This window comes from Pseudorca crassidens, chromosome 11 (assembly GCF_039906515.1).
Source record: "Pseudorca crassidens isolate mPseCra1 chromosome 11, mPseCra1.hap1, whole genome shotgun sequence".
In the NCBI taxonomy this organism is placed as follows: domain Eukaryota; kingdom Metazoa; phylum Chordata; class Mammalia; order Artiodactyla; family Delphinidae; genus Pseudorca; species Pseudorca crassidens.
In genome coordinates, this window is record NC_090306.1 from 20,935,613 (window position 1) to 20,953,554 (window position 17,942).

The 17,942-nt window shown below is 38.4% G+C and overlaps 1 protein-coding gene across 4 annotated transcripts in view; it reads left to right on the plus strand.

The window, feature by feature from the left end:
* Window positions 1-17,942, plus strand: part of RASSF8 (Ras association domain family member 8) — a 129,831-nt gene that overhangs the window by 50,213 nt on the left and 61,676 nt on the right. The window contains exon 3 of one of the 4 annotated variants that reach the window (XM_067695960.1): window positions 3,034-3,118. The exons of the other annotated variants lie outside the window; for them this stretch is intronic. The gene's annotated coding sequence lies outside the window, so the exon portion shown is untranslated. The remainder of the gene's footprint in view (window positions 1-3,033; window positions 3,119-17,942) is intronic. 4 annotated transcript variants of the gene reach the window in all.

Sequence of the window (17,942 nt, forward strand, 5' to 3'; positions counted from 1 at the left end):
TTTCTATTTCAAACACGCGCACACAACCCCACTTAGTGGTTCCACTAAAGACCAAGGAGTTAGAGGAAAGAGACTCACTTTGCAAGAAAGACACCCTTGGTAGCCTTCCTGGCCCCTCACTTCATCCTTATCCCTTCCTTCCAGGATGTCCCAAAGAGCTGTGTGTGTCTGTAGTTTCAGAAATTGCCACATATCATCAGTATTCATCAATCTGGGTACCAGTCAGCTTAACCCATTGTTAACTGTGTGACCTTGAATTCTCTAAAATGCAGTTTTCTCACTTGAATGTTGGGTAAGAATAAATTATATATGTAAAGGATTTTGTATATAAAAAATTCAATGAATGATAGCTGTCATCGTTTTTATTAAAATAGTGTCATTTTTCCCAAATGCTTCAGTCTTGTTTCAGACACAGGCTAGATATATTTTTATGTAAGTAGACTTTCACTCTTTTATACTTAAGGAGACTATATAATTGTTCAAACCAGACACTTTGGAGAGTGAAACATGGTACTGTTGGTAATTATGCTGTGATAACAATGTAAACCATTGCTGTTCCAGGCAGACCCGGATGAGTGGTCACCCTGGGTATACTTGTATCCCTAGTGCCTGATTTGTGGTGCAGGCTCAGAGGACTCAGGCCATTGTCCATTGAGTGAGACGGGGGACATGGGACAAGTGAGGTCACATTTTTCTTTCTGAGCTTATCAGAAATCATTAAATCATTAAATTGAGGTTAACAATAGCTATCTCACAGGGTGGCTATAAAGATGAAATGAAATTGTGATCTCATAAAGCATGGAGTATATGTCTGGAAATTGGATACCTGTTAAATCCCCTCGCCATCTGTGCAAATTACCTTAGTGGCACTGATGGATAAGTTTTGTGTATAGATGTTTCTGCTGCGTATGCACTTACCTCTCATACTTCCTTTCTGTTTCTTTTGACCGGACATTGTAGGTGGCAATCATAACTAACTGCACACATGGTTCCACAGTTTACAGTGGAGGTTTAGTCTATATTGTTCAATTAAGCACTTTTTGACATTGAAAGGCATGAATTGTGTTCAGTAACCACACCTACTTTCCCTATAAGCTCTCTGTGGTATGCTTTTTTTTTCTTTTGTGCTTCCTATTTTTTGGATGAATCATAATCTAAATAGGGGAATTTTTTTTTTGGTAAATATCTGTTAAGTATGAATGTTCATATGCATTTAATAGACGTTGTGTGAATCAAAAGCACTTGTTCTGGACATCAATTGTAGAGATGTATTTCTTCCCTTGGGAAAAAATCTGTTAGCTCAACCTTGAAAATTGATAATATACATAATATACATACCAAATTTGATTTTCTTATACTAATTTATAAATAACACAAATCTGGGGACTTTCCTGGTGGTTAGTGGTTAAGAATCCGCCTTCCAATGCAGGGGACTAGGGTTCGATCCCTCGTTGGGGAGCTAAGATCCCACATGCCATGGGGCAACTAAGCCCTCATGCCGCAACTACTGAGCCGGAGCGCACTGGAGCCCGCCCACCACAACTAGAGAGAAGCCCAGGAGCTGCAGCAAAAGATCCCGTGTGCCACAACTAAGACCAACGCAGCCAAATAAATAAATAATCAATATGCAAAATAAATAAATAACACAAATCTGGAGGAAGTAGTAGACCTTAAGGTTTGGATCTTTTGCAGAAGGATAAGAGCCTTTCACCATAATTTTCCATAGCTGTTCATTTCATTAGCAATTCTTTTAGACATGGTACTGCCCAGTCTTTTGGCTTACAGTCTACTGGGGGATAGACAGACAGGTGGTGAATGGTTATGGTCATGTTATAAATTACACACCAGTGGAATGAAGGAGGTGCTATGGGAGCACATCGGGAAGTAATGTAACTGCAGAGGTTAAGGAGAGTTGCTTGTGGAGATCATTTGAGCTGAGTATTTAAAAGTGAGTAGGTCTTTAGGGAGGCAGCAGAAGGCCTTCTAAAATAGCCTGGGAAATAGCATATGCAAAATCTAGAAAGGCACATAAGGAGCGTGATGTGTTTGGAGATAAACAAGTACATCTTGGTGTGAATATGAATATAGATGGGAAGGAGATGGCTGATTTTAAAAAACAGGATTCTTAACTGATTCACTTTGTTATAAAGCAGAAACTAACACACCATTGTAAAGCAATTATACCCCAATAAAGATGTTAAAAAAAAAAACAGGATTCTTATTCTAGTTTGATAGAAACAAGCTTTTCTTTTAGGGGCTCTGGGCTTTATGGTAATTGAAAGGATCAAAATTATTTATAAGTAAACAAAGTTCTAGTTGAAGGATAAGTAGAAATATTGATGGTTTGGAGTAACTTCAGATATTTCTGTAAGGAGAAAATTTATTCACACTTTTTATTCTTGATAATTTCTTTATAGTCTCAAGAAATTAAATATTTAACATATCTTTATTCTTCAAAAGGATATTGCTACTTTAAAATATTCTCACTTTAAAAACTAGGTATGAATAGATAACATTCAAAGCTATACTGTTTCCAGGCCATTGATTTAATATTCCTTTCACTTTAACATTTTCTCCTGTTAGCTGCTCCAGCCACTGGACAATTTTACTGTGCAGATTCTTTGCAAATTTTGCCTTGTCAGAATGGGAATTGTGTGACGGATGAAATGATTAAAGATTGTACATTTTTGATACAACAAATAGTAATGCTTTCAGGAAAACAGGCTGGTATTAACTGCTGTTTCTATCCCATTTTGCTTTCAAGGATCATTTGAATGTATACTCTCTATCTTTTCACTATATCGATCAAAAAGCAGAAATATAAATAGTGGTTTTTACTATTAACCAAGTAGTAATTTCATATAGTAATGTTATATTTATATCCTCACGTGAAAAGCAAAATAATGTCACATGGGTGACTTTACCTTAGTTCTGGCACCATCATGCCAGCGTCATTTCGTATTTTCCCTGTGAAGCACCATGGCATCTTGCAAGCACATACATAAAATCTTAATTTTATTTTTTACTTGGAAGGTACTTTGAAGATTCACATTTGAGGCTGAAGAAAGGAAGACGCATTTGGGGACTGATCTGCTCCCTCTAGACTTCTTTCTCTAGGGTAAAAATTCTCTGTTCTTCTCTGTGGTCCCAGTGCTGCCTAGCCCGTAGGTAAAGGTCGGTCAAATAGGTAAATACATCTCTTTGTTTGCAGAGCCTGAATTACAACCCAGATCGTTTGATTCCCAATCAGCCCAGTGTTCTTCCCTGCACACTGGTACTTCCCCATACCGCAAAATGGATTTACATAGTAGCAAATTCCCAAGGTTTCAAGTTATGTGTCATGTGTAGTTGCCAGCCATTATAATCCCACCGCCACCTCACAAGAAAGCCAAGCTCACCAACGTGTTAGGACAAGGGGACTATCTGGGCTGAGAACCGATGGATATATTAGGATATTCTTGAATAAATTTTAATCCCTTCCTCGAGATGGATGGCACTTGGTGCTTTTCAGTATGTTGCTCACACTTCTTTTGATCAAACCATGAATCAGCAGATGCTATAGGATTGTAGACTTATTTCCTGCTTAGTGTTTCTAAGCAGGAGAGATTCCTCTACCAAGAGTGTTTGGGACATTTGCGATGCCATTTGTGAGGACATTCAATCACTGGTTGCTACAGTGATTGAAGAGGTACTACCAGCAGTTAGTGAATGGGTGACAGAGAGGCCAGGCATCCTATCATGCACAGGTCAGTCCCACACAAAAAACTTAAGAATGGCCCACTGTGCTTTACCAGTGAAAGTCCACAACTGGGCTTAACTTTTTAAACACATACACAAAGCACTTTTGCATTGTCTTAAAATACAATTAGTTTCCCAGGAATGAAACTATTATGTAAATTAAGGGAAAGCGTACTTAATGCAGAACTTGAAAAAGAGTTGTCCCCTGACTTAAAAAACTGTGTCCTAGACAACAGTGCCCCTTGTAGTATTCGAGTTTCCTATCAACATACCTGTTAGCAGCCTGCACTTATAACTGTTGGAGTCAGGATATAGGTGTGAGTATCATCCCTCAGTACCCGTGGGGTTCCAGGGCACGCCTCAGATACCAAAATTTGAGGATGTTGAAGTCCCATAGTTGGCCCTCTGTATCCGTAGTTCTGCATCCACAAGTTCAACCAGCCGTGGATCGTGTAGTACTGTAGTACTTATTGAAAAAGAATCTGCATATAAATGGGCCCACACAGTCAAACTCATGCTGTTCCAGGGTCAACTGTACTTCATTATGTCTTGTCATTTACGTACTTAAGTTCCTGTCTCTGTTATATTTCTCTTCTTTTCTGGCTTCTGTGTTGGGAATGGGAGATTTGGAGGTGGAGGAAGCGGGGGTGGAAGCAGTGAGACTCGTCAGGAGGCTATTGGAGTAACTCAGAGGAGAGTATGTATGGCAGGGTGGGTAGAGGTGGAGCCAGCAGGATTTCCTGACAGACTGGATGCTGGGTAGTGAGAGAGGGGAGTCAAGATTAACTGGAGGCCTTTTGGCCTAAGCACCTAAAAGGCTGCATTCTGGGTGGTTTGAACTGAGGTGAAAGAGTGTGGGTGCAACAGATTAGGGAGGTAAGATCAAGAGTTCCTTCTGAGGCGTGTTGAGTTCAAGTTGCCTACTGGACGTCCAAGTGCCAATGTTGAGTTGGCATCTGGATGTGAGGCTGAAGTGAGCTAAAAATGTGAATGTGGGAATTGTCAAGTGTATGGCATTTCACGTTGTGGTAAGTTGAATGAGATCACCCAGGGTGTGAATATGGGTAGAAAGAGTAGAGGACCAAGGACAGATTTGGGACACTCAGACAGTAGGAAAGCATAGGGAAGAGGAGCTTGAGAAGGGACACCAGTGAAGACAGAGGAGAACCAGGAGAGCGCCGTGTCCTAGCAGCCAAAAGCAGAAAGTGTATTGGGAGGAGGGGGGGTAACTGACTCTAGATTTAGTGCCATGAAGGTGGTTGGTGACCTTGATGAAGGGGTTTGGTGGAGTATGGGGGTAAGAGCCTGACAGGAATGGGCTCAGTAGAGTGGGAGGTAAGAAAATGAAAAGGGACAAGAAATGAAGGATAGGTAGTGGGTAAAGTGGGAGCAGAAGAAAGCTGTTTTTGTTTTTTGTTGTTGCTGTTTTTCAGATGGTAAGGTAGCTACTGGTTTATTCTCTGATCCAGTATAAAAGTCAGTGGACAGAGTGGTGATGTTGGAGCAGATATGGGCAGGCCGGCACCCTGGTCCCCTACGGGGCTCTTGTGACTGTAGCACTCAGGCAGCTGATTGCCGTAACCCTGGAAGAGCTAACTGATACCTAATAGATTTTGAGGCCCTGGGGCCAGAGGCTTTCTCACTCACTAGTGTTTCTTTTTTGTTTAGGAAAGTTGGTCAGCCACCAAACAAGAGCTTAGATTTTAGCCAGAAACTAAATTAGAAATCATTGGAAAATTAGAAGGGAAGGTAGAACCAGTCGCTTCTCCTTAGGCAGTGACCAGAGAGCAGCTAAAGTTTTTCCTTCCTGTCCACTGGGACCATCTTAACCGTTTTGACTTGCAGGCAGAATGGTGCAAGGTCTTTAGAATAAGTAAAGTGAGGCACCTAGGAGGGCGCAACATGTAAGGACGCACTCACTCTCAGAGGCGTGCAGGTAGTATTGGCACTTGACAATGATGCCTCCTTACATTGTGTGCCTTGCTTGCCACCCCTGAATTCCCCCAGCCCTGAGAATGGGCACTGTGATTTGTTCAAGGGACAGTAGGAAAGCTCTTTGCCCTAATTATCTCTTCTCATACTACCAGTTGGAGATGAATTTAATGTGCTTTAGTTAGTCAGATATTCCTCTTCCCCCTTAACGTCTAGTCGACTTCATCCACTGGAACCAACATAAAGAGGACTTGATGAAGAAGAAAAGTGTTTCTGGGCTGCAAAATTCTGTTGTTGGTGATGGCAGAGCAGGAGATAGTTGATTGGAGCCTTTGGATAGACAAGGGGCAACATAAGGGACTGTTGGATCCCTACGAGGCCAGGGTACAGGGACTGGGAATACAAGGGAGACTGGTTAGGATCAATCCTGTTTATGAAGACTGGAATAGATTAGTTAGATATTTCCCAGATGAGCAATATTATTTTTGATAGTGGTAGTTACTCTCCTAGGCCCTTGCTTCCTTTTTACGTCCAATCCCACAAGCACCTGAGTCAAATAAATGTGATGACATGATTAATTAAGTAATAAATGGAGATGACCCATGGACTTCTGTTTAAATCTAGTGTCTTTAAAGGTTTTGTTATCATACATGTAGCAATAGTAGGCCTTTAGGAGATGCTTTTTGAGACAAGTATATATTCTGCTTAATTGTTTATTTTATTAGATGGTAGAGTATATATTAATTCAAGGTTGCAGACTGCCTAGATTCAGGTCTTGGCTTTTCCCCTCATGAGGTGTGTGATCTTGGGCAAGTTTTATAACTTCTCTGTGGCATGGTTTCCTCTTCTAAAAAGTAGGGACAATAATAGTACCAGTCTCTAAAGATTATTATGAGAATTAAATAAATTGATACATTCAAAGCACTTAGCACTTGTTAATACTTTAAGAAGAACCGTCAGGCATTTCATATTTTAAAAGTGAGGAAACTCAATCTCCGCTTCTTCCCCAAATAGCATTATAACCGGCAATGAATGCTTGAGTGTTGGCTCTGTGAACTGTAGTTATTTAGCCTTTTTTCAATGGCTGTAAACAGCTTCTTGTATTTCTGAAGATGGAGGAATAGAAGACATCTTCCCATCTGGCCTCATGTCTATACATATCACTCTTGACACCTAAACATAACTGTGCTCATATGTTATTTTGTTATTTATTTATATCTTTACTAATCATGTGAGTGAGTTGGATTTTTAAAAATGGGTGGGGCCTATGATTAGTATCCAGATTTGTTTCTTCTTGGGCGTTCTTTGTCCATGATATTTCATTTCATGTGTTTGTCCATCTTCATGCTCGGTCCCTCCACCCAGATTTATAGAACCAAATTAAAGGAAACTATCTCCAGAATTTTAAAAAAAAGGTGAGATTTCCGTGCAGTCAGTAGCCTGTTATCCACAGGGCCTGTGTGGGCATGGTCTCGCCCTCAGGGAGCTTGGCAGTTGTGCCCAGTAATGAGAGCAGACTTATTCTTGTGTGGTGTGCCCACGGCACTGCCCTCCCAGCTTCTCTCCTGTTCCCAGTAATCCAAGTCTGTTTCATACACCCATGGTAAGGTGTGGCTTCTCTAGCAATAGTCACCTGGTGGGACAGCATTTTAGTGTTTGTATAATACTTTGAAGTAGAAGAGTCTAGTTTGATGCGCACAGCAAACTAAAGAGGGAAATAGTCTTATGAGTATTCTGCAGATGGAGAGATGAGCATCCAGGAGTTTAAGGAAGTTCTGGGTTAAAAGGTTAAAATAAGTAGTGAACCAAGGTCTGCTGACTCTTTAAATCCTGTGTCCTTCCATTTTCATTGCTTTCCAATCAGATTCACTCAGGCTCAGTAAAATCATATACTGTAATAAGACCTGGAGTAGTAGCCAACCCTATTAATTAGAAATCATAATCATGGAGTCAGAATTTCAAGCAATATTGTAATATTTGATACTGTTTTTAGCTGTTGAAAACTACTTTTTATAATAAAAGGATCTAGTTTCCTTTTAGTGATATTGTTCATTCTCCTGGTTATATATCATAAGCATTTTCTATCTAGCTTTAAAATTTTTAAGGTCTTTTCTTCATTTTATATATATATATATATATATATATATATATATATATTCTTTGTCATTAAAGTAGATTTCATGTTGGTTGAAGTCTGTTTTCTTTCACTGCAGCTGGTGTTGAGTAGGCCTAGATTAAGACTCTGAAATTCTTAGAAGAGTGTGATTACCAGTTCCTATCCCATACTTGGTAGGTAGGTGAGTGGTCCCAGGAAGAGTAAAAAGGTTCTATTTTTGTAACCATTATTTTCCTAAACCTCATTCTGAGTAAATGGCACATTTCTGTATTGCGTGGACAGACCTCAGACCTGTAGCGTTGGTTTGGGGAGTATGAGAGGATGGCCCTGGCCCTTGGTTGCTTCCTGGAGTTGTGTCTGTGTGCCCTGCGTGAGCTGCCGGTGCCTCTGCTCAGCAGATGCAGCCACAGCTGGCTGGTGCCGTAAATCCAGTGACTTGCTGAGTGAGAGCTCACTCACCACAGCAGCAGATTTGGTCAGGGACCTGCCTTTCAAGATCACATTCAGTGATCGGTCACTAATGAGCCCTGAAAGACTCAAACTCCTATAACATTACTAATAGTAGCTATTTTAAAGTAATTACTGCATGCCAGGTTGTATTTAAGTCTTCATGTTCATTGTAACTTAGCTCTGACGAATTTAAGGATTATTATTCCCATTTTAGAGCCAGGGAAGCTAGTAATCTGTCTAAGGTCATACACCTAATATGTGGAGAGGTCAGGATTTGAACCCAGGGCTGTCTGACCACTAAAATGTGTTCTTAACCAACAGCTTCCGTAGGAGGGATGGTGAAATATGTCACGTGTGTATGCTGCCTGTGTTCATAGCAGACATAATTAATTGATTGTGGTATGTGTTTATGTTGAACCCGATAATCCTCTTCAACATTGCGTCCTTGGCATCTGTAGTCCAGCAGCCTTAGAAGGCAAGATAAAACATATGTGCTATCCTTAACTGCAAATGTGCCTGTATTAACTTTCTCCTAAATTCCAGTGGTGTGTTGAGATTGGGCTGATTTTGCTTTGGGGAAATAATAAATAAGGTAGATAATTGCTGTATTTTATAGGAAGAACAAACATGCAGTATTTTTCTATAGAAGTCTTGATTGAAGTGGAAAATTGAATTTAATACAGGTTAAATTCCATTTTAAATAACATAAAATCATCTCCGTGTCAAAAAATGTAAAACAAGTTGATTACTGATTTATGTTTATTTATTTGAAATTTTTCTCAAATGGATATTTGAAATAAAAGAACAAATTTTGACAGTGCTCATGGAGTTTGTTATCGTGAAATTAGATTTTTAAATTTTTTTTACAATCAGCAAAAACTGGCTGTGGAGTCTTCATTAAATTTTAATCATAGATCAAAGTACTAATCCTTTAAGAATTGAATTTAAAACTCTGTGTTTTGGTTAAAATTGTGGAAATTATTAGGATTACAGCTTTAGTTAGTCAGTCCTTTTTCCTTTCGACCTTACTACTACTTCAGCTGAAGATAGTGTTTTCTTTTTCAAATTCCACATATGGTCAGATAGACATTCCAGTGTCTCTTCTGACCCCTTGATATAAAGGGGCTCCACCCAACTGCGGGATTATTGAAGAGCATCTTTTTTTTTTTATAAATTTATTTATTTTATTTATTTTTGGCTGCGTTGGGTCTTTGTTGCTGTGCTTGTGCTTTCTCTGGTTGCGGCAAGCGAGGGCTACTCTTCATTGTGGTGCACAGGCTTCTCATTGCGGTGGCTTCTCTTGTTGTGGAGCACGGGCTCTAGGCGCACGGGCTTCAGTAGTTGTGGCACGAGGGCTCAGTAGTTGTGGCTCGCGGGCTCTAGAGCGCAGGCTCAGTAGTTGTGGCTCATGGGCTTAGTTGCTCCGCAGCATGTGGGATCTTCCCGGACCAGGGCTTGAACCCATGTCCCCTGCGTTGGCAGGCGGTTTCTTAACCACTGTGCCACCAGGGAAACCCCTGAAGAGCATCTTGACACGGGATTTTCAGGGTCAGAGTTTTTGAGCCAAAGACCAGTAATACCTACAATATTAAACTGTCATTCCTGTCTGCTGCTTAGTGTTCACATTTCTAGAAAATGCACTCTTCATTTTTCTCCTCTGAAATATGAGACACAAAACTGAGAAATAGAAAATAATTTATGTCAAAATATGTATTCATAGATAGGCCATTCTACCAGCAAAGAGATTACGGTGAGATTTTATCCAAATTCCTGTGTAAGGTCATGGAAAATTGCTTATCTTTTGTGTGTATCTTTAAAGTTAAGTAACATTACACTTTGTTACCTATCGCAGTTTGCAGAGAAATGAAAATTTTCCATATTTATTTTCATAGTGGTGATGTTAGGAGAAGAGAATATATAATAGCTAAAGTTAGATGATCCATTATTGTGTTAATACGAAATGCTGATTTGAATGTGCTTTTTGGAAAAATGAATGAGATTAAGAGAAATAACTCATTAGTTGTGTTTCTTTAGTCACTCTGCTTTTTCTCAGTAGTACCGTTTCTGTTTTTTCTTTTTTTTTAATTTTATTTATTTTTTTGGCTGTGTTGGGTCTTCATTGCTGCGCGCGGTCTTTCTCTAGTTGCGGTGAGCAGGAGCTACTCTTTGTTGTGGTGCGTGGGCTTCTCATTGCAGTGGCTTCTCTTGTTGCAGAGCACGGGCTCTAGGCGCATGGGCTTCAGTAGTTGTGGCACGTGGGCTCAGTAGTTGTGGCACACGGGCTCTAGAGTGCAGGCTCAGTATTTGTGGAGCACAGGCTTAGTTGCTCCATGGCATGTGGGATCTTCCCAGATCAGGGATCGAGCCCATGTCCCCTGAATTGGTAGGCAGATTCTTATCCACTGTGCCACCAGGGAAGTCCCTACCGTTTGTTTTTCTTTATTGATAAGGTTCTAGCTACTCATACTTTAAAAACAGAAGATAGTACTTCTCTGTAACACTGTGACCACAGACCCCACTAACTCTAACTAATGTTTACTTTGAAGTGCTGGTGGCCAGTTGGAGTTTATAATTTGTTACCAAATTACTATTATCTTTATTTTCATCCTGTATTTTGCCTGTCAGGCAGTCATACTTTCCAAAACTGTAGAGTCAGAACCTTCAACTGAAGAGTTTGTTTAAACTAGAGACAGGAAGAGCCTATTTATCCTTGAAACACATGAGAAATTCATTCATTTTCTTTTGTTTTAAACTTTTAAAAGCTGGAAGTTATTAAGGGCTGTTTTGGGGTTTGTTTGATTGATTGGTATTTTTGTTTTGTTTCATTTTTGGATTTTATGACACTGCCTGGTCCTAATGTCTAACCAGTGCTTTTTCTTTGCTTCATGTATAGTGTTCCTTTAGATAAAGAAATAGTTTCTTGCTAAGTTTTACATATCTCAATAATCTTGGACCATGGCTTGCATGTCCAGGATTTTTCATGCAGTGGTACCTTAATTAATCTGCATATTCTTGCTGTCTGTTCCAGAGAGTTGCAGTTTGGGATTTGAGGGGTGGTACAGGGTGGGTGGGTAGAAACGAAGGTGGGCTTTTTTAATGTGTTAATATTTTATTGAGGTATAAGTGACACATAACATTATGTTAGTTTTGGGTGTACAACATAATGATTTGATATTTGTATGTACTGTGAAATAGTCACTATGGTAAGTTAACACCACCTCCTTAACAAAAATTTTTTTCTTGAAATGAGGACTTTTTTTTTTTTTTTTTGAGGTGAGGACTTTTAAGGTCTCTCTTCGCGACTTTCAGATATGCCGTACACTATTATTAACTACAGTCACCATACCATACATTATATCCCCATGCTTATTTATTTCATAGCTGGAAGTTTGTGCCTTTTGACCCCCTTCACCCATTTTGCCCACCCCTCCACCTCCTGCCTCCGACAACCACCAATCTGTTCTCTGTATCTATAAACTTGGAGTTTTGTTGTTATTCCACATAAAAGTGAGATCATATTATATGTCTTTTTCTCACTTATTTCACTTAGCATAATGCCATCAGGGTGCCTCCACGTTGTTGCAAGTGGCAAGATTTCCTTCCTTTTTATGGCTGAATAATATTCGTGTGTATGTATGGTGTGTGTACATACCACATTTTCTTTACCTGTTCATCCATCAGAGGACCTTTAGGTTGTTTCTATTTCTTGGCCATCATAAATACTGCTACAATGAACATAAGGGTGCATATATCTTTTTGAGTTAGTGTTTTTTCTTCTTCGGATGAATACCCAGAAGTGGAACTGCTGGATTGTATGTACTTCTATTTTTAATTTTTTAAGGAACCTCTGTTTTCCACCAAATTTACATTTCCATCTACAGTGCATCACCTTTTTTTCCATATCCTCACCAACACTTGTTATTTGTTGTCGTTTTATAATAACCATTCTGACAAGTGTGAGGTGATATCATGATTTCCATTTGCATTTCCCTGATGATTAGTGCTGTTGAACATCTTTGCATGTGCCTATTGGCAGTCTGCATATTTTCTTTGGAAAAGTGCCTACTCATGTCCACTGCACATTTTTTAATTGGGTTGCTTGGTTTTTTGTTTCTGAATTTTGGTTTTGGTTTTGGGGGGTTTTTTTGGATATTGAGTTGTATGAGTTCTTTATATATTTTGTATATTAAGCCCCTTATCAGAGGCATATCATTTGCAAATATTTTCTCACATTCAGTAGGTTGCCTTTTAATTTTGTTGAGTTTCCTTTGCTGTGCAGAAGCTTTTTAGTTTGATGTAGCCCTACTTGTTTATTTTTTGCTCTTGTTTCCTTTGCTTTTGGAGTCAGATTCAAAAAAATTATCATCAAAACCAATGCCAGGGAGCTTACTGCCTATGTTTTCTTCTAGGAATTGTATGGTTTTAGGTCTTTCATTCAAGTCTTTAATCCGCTTTTAGTTAATTTTTGTGTATGGTGTAAAATAGTAGTCTGGTTTCATTCTTTTGTATGTGGCTGTCCAGTTTTCCCAAAACCATTTTTTGAACAAACTGTCCTACTTCCATCATATACTATTGGCTCCTTTGTCATAAATAAATTGACCAATTATGCAAAGGTTTATTTCTGGGCTCTCCCTTCTGCTTCATTGACCAATGTATCTGTTTTTAGTTCAGTACCATACTGTTTCGATTACTATAGCTTTATAGTATAGTTTGAAATCAAGGAGTGTGATGTCTCCAGCTTTGTTCTTCTTTCTCAAGAATGCTTTGACTATGTGGGGTCTTTTGTGGTTCCATACAAATTTTAGGATTGTTTACTTCTATTTCTATGAAAAATACCATTGGGATTTTGATAAGGATTGCATTTACAGAAATCACTAGTAGTATGGAAATTTTAACAATCTTAATTCTTCCAATCCAGGAGCACAGAATATCTTTTCATTTATTGTGTCTTCTTCAATTTTTCATCAATGTCATATAGTTTTCAGTGTACAGTCTTTCACCTCCTTGGTTAAATTTATTCCTATTCTTTTTCATGTGGTTGTAAATGGGATTATTTTCTTAACTTCTCTTTCTGATAGTTCGTTAGGAGAGATCTTTTTTGTTGATATTATTATTATCTACATGTAAGAGTCTTGGAGAAAGACATTTATTAATTTGCTAGGTTCTGTGCATGTTTTATATTGAATGAGAAGATTGTTTTTAGATAATTAGATAAAGTATAAAAATGATCAAACTTTTTCATAATTTAAGTTTCTTATAAAGTTGTTTGCTGGCAGTTGTTCACGTCAGCCCACTTAATAAGGTGTGAAAACATATTCTTTTTCCCTTTTTTCTTGCTCTATGCTGTTTGATTTGAATCTGTGCTATTATATAAATGTTTATTTATATTTTTTACTCATATTAACAAGACAGAATAAGTAATGAAAATATTATCTGAAGTTCATTCATTAGATGAGGCCATTTCTTTTTTATTCCATTTCTAGTGGTTTGTAAAATTGACTTATTTCTTTTATTTCTCTGCTATATATAAACTAGGCAAGTATTTTCTTCATGAAAGTTCTGGCTTCACATTTTTCATATTTTTAACTGGATTTCTTTTTCCTACAGATGAATAATATTAAATGAGAAAACATCCTTACTTGTTTTTCTTCGGTTTTTCATGTGGTTCTGAAAGCTTTAGAGGATTACATAAATAAAATATATATCTGTTAAAACAACTTTTTCTGATTTTTAAAAAAATTACATCAGTGTAGCTAATTGTTAGTAGGGATATTTATCCTAAGATACACAAAGAATTGGAAAACAGTGCTTTCTATTGCTGGATAAGCCTGGGTCCGGTCAGGAGAGAGGCACCACATGTTCATTTGAACAGGGGAAGTTTAAAAGAAAAGACTGTAAATATAACAGGGGCTTGGAACTGAGAGATTGATGAGGTAAAGAGAACTCTGTAGAATACAGAATAGCAGATATAATATGATCTTAATAACCACTTATTGAAGAGGCTGTCCTTTCTCCACTGTACATTCCTGCAACCTTTATCAAAGAAAAGGTGTCCATATGTGCGTGGGTTTATCTCTGGGCTTTCTATCCTGTTCCATTGATCTATCTTTCTGTTTTTGTGCCAGTACCATACTGTCTTGATTACTGTAGCTTTGTAGTATAGTCTGAAGTCAGGGAGCCTGATTCCTCCAGCTCCATTTTTCGTTCTCAAGATTGCTTTGGCTGCCAACAAACACATGAAAGAATGCTCAACATCATTAATCATTAGAGAAATGCAAATCAAAACTACAATGAGATATCATCTCACATCAGTCAGAATGGCCATCATCAAAAAATCTAGAAACAATAAATGCTGGAGAGGGTGTGGAGAGAAGGGAACACTCTTGCACTGCTGGTGGGAATGTGAATTGGTTCAGCCACTATAGAGAACAGTATGGAGGTTCCTTAAAAAACTACAAATAGAATTACCATATGACCCAGCAATCCCACTACTGGGCATATACCCTGAGAAAACCAAAATTCAAAAAGAGTCATGTACCAAAATGTTCATTGCAGCTCTATTTACAATAGCCCAGAGAGGGAAACAACCTAAGTGCCCATCATCGGATGAATGGATAAAGAAGATGTGGCACATATATACAATGGAATATTACTCAGCCATAAAAAGAAACGAAATTGAGCTATTTGTAATGAGGTGGATAGATAGGATAGACCTAGAGTCTGTCATACAGAGTGAAGTAAGTCAGAAAGAGAAAGACAAATACCGTATGTTAACACATATATATGGAATTTAAGAAAAAAAAGTGTCATGAAGAACCTAGGGGTAAGACAGGAATAAAGACACAGACGTACTGGAGAACGGACTTGAGGATATGGGGAGGGGGAAGGGTGAGCTGTGACAGGGCGAGAGAGAGGCATGGACATATATACACTAACAAACGTAAGGTAAATAGCTAGTGGGAAGCAGCCGCATGTCACAGGGATATCGGCTTGGTGCTTTGTGACCGCCTGGAGGGGTGGGATAGGGAGGGTGGGAGGGAGGGAGATGCAAGAGGGAAGAGATATGGGAACATACGTATATGTATAACTGATTCACTTTGTTATAAAGCAGAAACTAACACACCATTGTAAAGCAATTATACCCCAATAAAGATGTTAAACAAACAAACAAACAAACAAATATGGATTCTGGCATTAGTAGCCAAACAGAACATGATTTTAATTTCTCAGAGATGATAAAGATATATGGAAACGGAGCACTTAAAATTATTTAAATTCAATGACCAGAAATTTCATAGGTAAGGGAGGACCAGCAGAAAGTATCTGTAGGTGAACCCTTGTTGTTCTGGTTGTATCCCACAACTCTCCCAGAGAAACAAGAACATAGAATGGTTACTGGGCTGAACCAAGGATACTGGTCTACCTTCCAAAAGAGCCTTTCACTGCATCACTCACTTCATCTGACCCAAGGCCTGATGTCTTGATGTTGGCCCCTTTATAGTCAGTTAATTTATTTAGAATAACTAGTTCATGAGTGGCTGGAGTAGATTTATGCAGAATTGCTCTATAAACCTTTCTTCTCTAAAGAGCTAGACTAAATTCTAGTGAATCTGAACCCCTCTTATGTCATGGCAAAGTGAGACTGTTGTCTTCTACCTGATTTGGCTTGGTCATAGTGGTGAAGCTGTCCTTGAATCAAGTCAACATTTAGAAGAGGTCCTTTGGTTATGGGTGGCATGGAAGAGACTGCACAAAGGTGACTGGAGAGCTGGTCGCCTTAGCCTATTATGTAGTGGTCGTAACTCTTCCTTGGAGAGTGTCTCCATTGTGACCAACAGATCTGCTTGACAGAATTGTTACAGATTACGGTGCACCAGCATTGGTGCTAGCCTGTTCACTGGATTTGAGCAGCATATAGTCTAATGTGGTATGTTCTTTTAAAATAATCTTAGTAATAGCAAAAACATGTTACATAGGGTAATTTTGCTTTTTAAAAACTAAGAGGTAACTATCTCAAATTCAATGAAAGGTAATCATGAGTGAGCTTAGGATGCGAAACTCATACTTTTTAAAGAAAGTGTGGCCATTAAAAATAAGACTTCCGTGTATAATAAACTGATATAGAAGAAATTTCTAAAAGAAGAATTCCAAATATAGTTTGAAAAGTGGCAAAATATAAAAAGGTATATATTTACCAAATTGCCTACCCTAATGGGTTACAGCACCCATCTGCATGTTAAGTATGAAATTATATATTAAAGAAAAATGTAGTCTCATTACTTTGTATTCATAACTCTTAGAAATGGCCTCCCAGAGCAGACTAAATAACATAAATGTTCTTCTGCATAGGCTTATGCGCTGGGGGGGTGGGGGGGGTGGGTAGTGAGAGTATCTGTGTGTGTGTGTGTTACTAAATTGAATTTAAAAGATATCTTGAATTTTAAAGATTCCTGATTGTAGAAAACAATTTATCATTTTGCAGGACATTGAATTGTTCTTTTAAAGGAATGTTTGGATTAGGTTAAAATGTACTACTTAGATTTTAATACCACATTTTAAACTGTGATGTTGTAGATAATTCTCTTATGAAGGGGAATTTAATTTTCTGGATATCCATTGTTTGATAATCGTTTTTAAATTGTGTCTCTGGAGGTGCCTCGGGGCTATAGTTTAAAATTTACAGCTTTCTGACATTTGTCTAAGATGTAACAGGAAAAACATAAAGATCTCATTTGGTGTATACTACAAGTATATTCTTGTGGTAAAAGAATGAATATTACCTTACATGGAAAAAGCAATAAGTTGAGGATCTTAAATCCTTCTGCTGGATTATCTGGGTGGGCCCTAATGCAATCATATCTATCCCTGTAAGAGAAAGGCAGAGGGAATTTTTGAGACAGAAGATGATGGGTCAGTGGGACCATGGAGGCAGAGACAGTAGTGAGGTGGTCACAAGGCAAGGAATGCCTGGAGCCACAAGAAGTTTGAGGAAGCAAGGAAAGAATTCTCTCCTAGAACCTTTGGAGGTAGCATGGCTCAGCTGATACATTCATTCTGGTGCAAAATCAAAACTGATTTTGGACTTCTGACCCCCAGAACTGTAAGAGAAAATTCTTTATTGTTCACTTAGTGCATGGACTGAGTGTTTCCCCCTAAAATTGATGTGTTGAGATCTCACCCCAATGTAATGGTATTTGGAGGTGAGACCTTTGGGAGTTAATTAGGTTTAGATGAGGTCATGAGGGTAGAGCTCTTATGATGGATTAGTGGTTGTATAAGAAGAGACCAGAGAGCTGGTTATCTTTCTCTCGGTCATGTGAGGATACAACAAGAACGTGACCATCTACAAACCAGGAAGTGGGCCCTCATTAGACAACAGATCTGCTGGCATCTTGATCTTGGACCTCCCAGCCTCCAGAACTGTGAGAAGTAAATGTTTATTGTTTAAGTCATCCAGTCTATGGTATTTTGTTACAGCAGCCTGAACTAAAATACTAAGTAATGAAACAAATGTAAAAATAAAATGTAGATATAAGATAAATCAACCATAAGAGAAAATATTTTACAAAGTGAAAGACAGTTATATTTTAAAAGACAGTATTGTATTTCGTGATAAGAGATAATGAGACAAGCATTTTCCTACACTGCAAGGTGGGACAAGATTATGGAGCTAAATATTAGAAACTATTTTCAAAGAAAGTTTAAG